The sequence below is a fragment of the Hordeum vulgare genome, chromosome 1H (genome assembly GCF_904849725.1).
Source record: "Hordeum vulgare subsp. vulgare chromosome 1H, MorexV3_pseudomolecules_assembly, whole genome shotgun sequence".
Taxonomy (NCBI): domain Eukaryota; kingdom Viridiplantae; phylum Streptophyta; class Magnoliopsida; order Poales; family Poaceae; genus Hordeum; species Hordeum vulgare.
In genome coordinates, this window is record NC_058518.1 from 351,082,236 (window position 1) to 351,088,204 (window position 5,969).

A 5,969-nucleotide genomic window follows, 5' to 3' on the forward strand; every position below is an offset into this window, starting at 1 on the left:
ACGTTCTGGTGCCCTGCCGGAGGGGGGATTCAGACACGGAGGGCTTCTTCATCAACACCATGACCTCTCCGATGATGCGTGAGTAGTTCACCATAGACCTAGGGGTCCATAGCTAGTAACTAGATGGCTTCTTCTCTCTCTTGGATCTTCAATACAAAGTTCCCCTGGATCTGCATGGAGATCTATCCGATGTAATCTTCTTTTGCGGTGTGTTTGTCGAGATCCGATAAATTGTGGATTTATGATCAGATTATCTATGAATCTTATTTGAGTTTCTTCTGATCTCTCTTATGCATGATTTCATATCCTTGTAATTCTCTTCGAGTTGTGGGTTTTGTTTGGCCAACTAGATCTATGATTCTTGCAATGGGAGAAGTGCTTGGTTTTGGGTTCATACCTTGCGGTGACCTCACCCAGTGACAGAAGGGGTAGCAAGGCACGCATCGTGTTGTTGCCATCAAGGGTAAAAAGATGGGGTTTTCATCATTGGTTTGAGATTATCCCTCTACATCATGTCATCTTGCTTAAAGCGTTACTCTGTTCGACATGAACTCAATACACTAGATGCATGCTGGATAGTGGTCGATGTGTGGAGTAATAGTAGTAGATGCAGAAAGTATCGGTATACTTCTCTCGGACGTGATGCCTATATGTATGATCATTGCCTTAGATATCGTCATGACTTTGCGCGGTTCTATCAATTGCTCGAAAGTAAATTTTTCACCCACCGTAATACTTGCTATTTTGAGAGAAGACTCTAGTGAACACTATGGCCCCAGGGTCTAGTCCACACCATATTTTCAGCCTTACACTTTTTACTTCGTTGCACTTTTCGCCTTCAGATCTCACTTTGCAAACAATCTTGAAGGGATTGACAACCCCTTTGAAGCTTTGGGTGCAAGCTTGTTTGTGCTTGCGCATGTAGTTTGGACTTGACGAGACCCTCCTTCTGGATCGATACCTTGTTTCTCAAACTGAGGGAAATACTTACTGCTCTTGTGCTGCATCACCCTTTCCTCTTCAAGGGAAAAACCGACGCAAACCAGAGAAGTAACAAGAAGAATTCCTAAGCCCCAGGGAAGGACTTTTGTTGCCGCAACATACTATCATTACTACTTTGTATCTTTTGGCAACAATATTATGAACATGTGTATCACTACGATCGAGATTCAATAAACCATTCATTCTAGGTGCAAGACCATTTAAGGTATAATTCAAGTAAACAGAATAACCATTATTCTCTTTAGATGAATGATCGTTTTTTCCATTAACATAATCCAATCATGTCTATGCTCAACGCAAACACCAAATAACAATTATTTAGGTTTAAGCCTAATCTCGATGGTATTGGGAGCGTGCGATGTGTGATCATATCAACCTTGGAAACACTTCCAGCACACATCGTCACCTCGCTTTTAGCTAGTCTCTGTTTATTCCATAGCTTTTATTTCGAGTTACTAATACTTAGCAACCGAACAGGTATCTAATACCATGGTGCTACTAGGAGTACTAGTAAAGTACACATCAATATCATGTATATCCATTATGCTTTTGTCCACTTTGCCAGCCTTCTCATCTACCAAGTGTCTAGGGTAGTTCCTCTTCAGTGACTATTCCCCTCATTACAGAAGCACTTAGTCTCGGGTTTGGGCTCAACCTTGGGTCTCTTCACTAGAGCAGCAACTGGTTTGCGTTTAATGAAGTATCCCCTCATGCCCTTTCCCTTCTTGAAACTAGCGGTTTCACAAACCATCAACAATTGACGCTCCTTTTCGATTTCTACTTCCGCAGTGTCAAACATCGCGAATAGCTCAAGGATCATCATATCCATCCTTGATATGTTATAGTTCATCACGAAGCTCTAGTAGCTTGGTGTCAATGACTTTGGAGAATTATCACTGTCTCATCTGGAAGATCAACTCCCACTCGATTCAAGTGATTGTAGTACTCAGACAATCGGAGCACATGCTCAATGATTGAGCTCTTCTCCTTTACTTTTGGAGACAAAGAATCTTGTCGGAGGTCTCATACCTCTCAACAAGGGTACGAGCATGAAATCCCAATTTCACCTCTTGGATCATCACGTATGTACTGCGATGTTCGAAACGTCTTTAAATCCTTAATTCTAAGTCGTTCAAGCAATATGCACTTAACTATCATGTAGTTATCAAAACGTGTATGTCGGATGTTCGCAACATCCATAGATCACGCTTGGGGTTCAGCACACCAAGCGGTGCATTAAGGACATAAGCCTTCTGTTTAGCAATGAGGACAATCCTGAGTTAACCAGAGAAGTAACAAGAAGAATTCCTAAGCGCCAGGGAAGGACTTTTGTTGCCGCTGCAGAAGAATTTCTGGCGCCGTTGTCGGGGAGGAATATCAAGTCAAGAATTCATCCAAGTAGGTGTCGCAAACTCATCTCTTGCATTTACTTTGTTTGCCAGTTGCCTCTCGTTTTCCTCTCCCCCACTTCACCAATTTGCCTTTTTCGTTCGCCTTTTAGTTCACCCTTTTTGTTGCCTGCTCTTTGTTTGCTTGTCTGTCTGCTTGCCTGCTAAAGCCCTAATGACCCAACTAAGGGATTTTGATGCTCACTTCACGAAGTTAGAAGAGATTGAAACTAGTGTTAAAGGCTTCATGTCTACACAGTTTGAATATAGTAGTTACTTCCGTAGAGAGCTGAAGGAGCAAAATTCTTTTCTGGATTTTATGAGTAGAGAAGTTGATGATATGGCCAAAGAATTCCTTACGCTAAATTCTTAGTTTGCTCGTCTTGAAAAGCTAGTGGGCCAGATTTCTGATAAGCAAGCTATTTTAGTAAATAAAATGGCTGCTAAACCCGAAACTCGTGATGAGAATCACGAAGATCTTAAAGTGCTTGGTGTGACTCCCATTGAATCGTTGTTTTCTTGTGTCAAACGTAATGATTATGGGGCTGGATATGAATCCACTTTGGTTGAAAAGTGCCCCAATGATTCGGAGTCCATCTATGTTGATGGTAAAAGCATTAAAAGTGGAGTAGAAGACGTTAAAACTTTGAGTAGTAATGAAATTACTACCGTGGATTTCAAGGAATTCAATTATGATAGTTTCTCCTTGATTGAATGCATTTCTTTGATGCAATCCATGTTGAATTCTCCACACGCTTATAGCCAAAACAAAGCCTTTACCGATCATATCGTCGAAGCTATGATAAAATATCTTGAAGAGAAACTTGAATTGGAAGTCTCTATCCCTAGAGAGCTTCATGATGAGTGGGAACCTACCATTAAAATCAAAATCAAAAACTATGAGTATAATGCTTTGTGTGATTTGGGTGCTAGTATTTCTGCGATTCCAAAGTCTTTATGTGATGTTCTGGGTTTTAATGAGATTCAAGAGAGTTCTCTTAATTTGCATCTTGCTGATTCTACTGTCAAGAAACCCATGGGAAGGATCAATGATGTTCTTATTATTGAAAATAGGAACTATGTACCCGTGGATTTCATTGTGCTTGACATTGATTGCAATCCTACATGCCCTATTATTCTTGGTAGACCTTTCCTAAGGACTATTGGTGCTATCATCGATATGAAAGAAGGGAATATTAGATTTCAATTTCCTTTAAGGAAGGGCATGAAACACTTTCCTAGAAAGAAAATAAGATTGCCTTATGAATCCATGATGAGGGCCACTTATGGTTTGAGCACCAAAGACGACGATACGTGATTCTATCGCTTTTATGCCTAGCTAAGGGCGTTAAATAATAGCGCTTGTTGTGAGGCAAACCAATAAATTTATCTTTTTCTTTCTGTTTTGTTGCGTCCACACTTTCATAATTATGTTGTGATTGTGTTTTTGTGTTGGAGCCAAGCAAAGCCTTTATGACTAGTCTTGGTAATGGTTGTTTGATCCTGCTTGAAAAAGACAGAAACTTTTCACTCACGAGATGATTTTTCATTTTTATTCAGAAAGAGCTTCTGAGTTGATTCTTTTTTCTGATGATTGATATTATTTTTTCCCAGGCCTTCATAAGTTTTCAGATTTTTTTTGAGGTACCATAAGTATACAAAGTATACAGATTTCTACAGACTGGTCTGTTTTTGACAGATTCTGTTTTTGTTGAGTTGGTTGCTTGTTTTGATGAAACTATGGTCAGTATCGGGGGGTACTAGCCATGAAAAAGTGAGAATACAGTATCCCATCATCAATATAGATGGAATTCAAGTTTTCTACAGTACCAAAAGAAGTGCTAGTTTGTTTTCTTATACTAACGCTATCACAAGTTTCTGTTTAAGTTTTGTGTTGTGAAGTTTTCAAGTTTTGGGTGATGTTCTCATGGACAAAGAGATAAGGAGTGGAAAGAGCTCAATCTTGGGGATTCCCAAGGCATCCCAAGCCAAATTCAAGGACACCAAAAAGCCTAAGCTTGGGGATGCCCCGGGAAGGCATCCCTTCTTTCGTCTTCAATCCATCGGTAACATTACTTGGAGTTATATTTTTATTCACCACATGATATGTGTTTTGCTTCGAGCGTCTTGTATCATAGGAGTCTTTTCTTTTTGTTGTGTCACAATCATCCATGCTGCACACCTTTTTGAGAGAGAGAGACATGCACTCATCGTGATCTTGCTAGAATGCTCATAGTGCTTCACTTATATCTTTTGAGCTAGATACTTTTGCTATTGTGCTTCACTTGTATCTTTAGAGCACGGCGGTGCGTGATTTGGTAGTTGGCTTATGCTATGAAAGTAGTCCCAAATGTGCTAGGTACCCAAAGAGGATGCAAAAACCTCCATCTTCATGTGCATTGAGTAGAAAGAGAAGTTTCGATTCCTCTCAATTAGTTTTGAGACATGGATTCGGTAATATTAAGAGTTCTGTTAGTAGGGTGTTGTGAATCTAGAGATACTTGTGTTGGAGTTAGTGATTCCCGTAGCCTGCACGTATGGTGAACCGCTATGTTAGGAAGTCGGAGCATAATTGATCTATTGATTGTCATCCTTTGTGTTGAGGTCGGGATCGCGCGATGGTTTACACCTACCAACCCTTCCCCTCAGAGTATGCGTTTAGCACTTTGTTTCAATTACTAAAAAAAACTTTCGCAACAAGTATGTGAGTTCTTCATGACTAATGTGAGTCCATGGTATAGATGCACTTTCACCTTCCACCTTTGCTAGCCTCTCTAGTGCCGCGCAATTCTCGCTGATGCACAAACCCACCAAATTCCTCCCTCAAAACAGCCACCATATCTACCTACTATGGAATTTTCATAGCCATTCCGGGATATATTTCCATGCAACTACCACCGTTCCGTCTCATGACTTGTGCCGTCACTCTCATATTGCCATTGTATGATCGTAAGATAGCTAGCGAGATGTTTCAACGTCATACGCCATGCTAGATCGTGGCACATCCCGGTACACTACCGGAGGCATTTCCTATAGAGTCATCACCATTTTGAGTTGTGAGTAAATAAAAGTGTGATGATCATCATTATTAGAGCATTGTCCCATGTGAGGAAATAAAATAAAATAAAAAAAGAGAGGCCAAAGAGCCCAAAAAACAAAAAAAGGGAGAAAAGAAAAAAAGAAAAAAAGGAGGCCTAAGAGCCCAAATGAAAGAAAAGAAAAGAGAGAAAAAGAGAGAAGGGACAATGCTACTATCTTTTTCCACACTTGTGCTTCATGTTAGCACTATGTTCTTCATGATTGAGAGCTTCTTGCTTTGTCACTACCATATTCTAGTGGGAATCTTCATTATATAACTTGGCTTGTATATTCCAATGATGGGCTTCCTCAAAATTGCCCTAGGTCTTCGTGAGCAAGCAAGTTTGATGCACACCCACTAGTTCTACTTTTGAGCTTTCACATACTTATAGCTCTAGTGCATCTCTTGTATGGCAATCCCTACTCATTCACATTTATATCTATTAATGGGCATCTCCATAGCCTTTTTGATACGCCTAGTCAATGTGACCATCTCCTCCT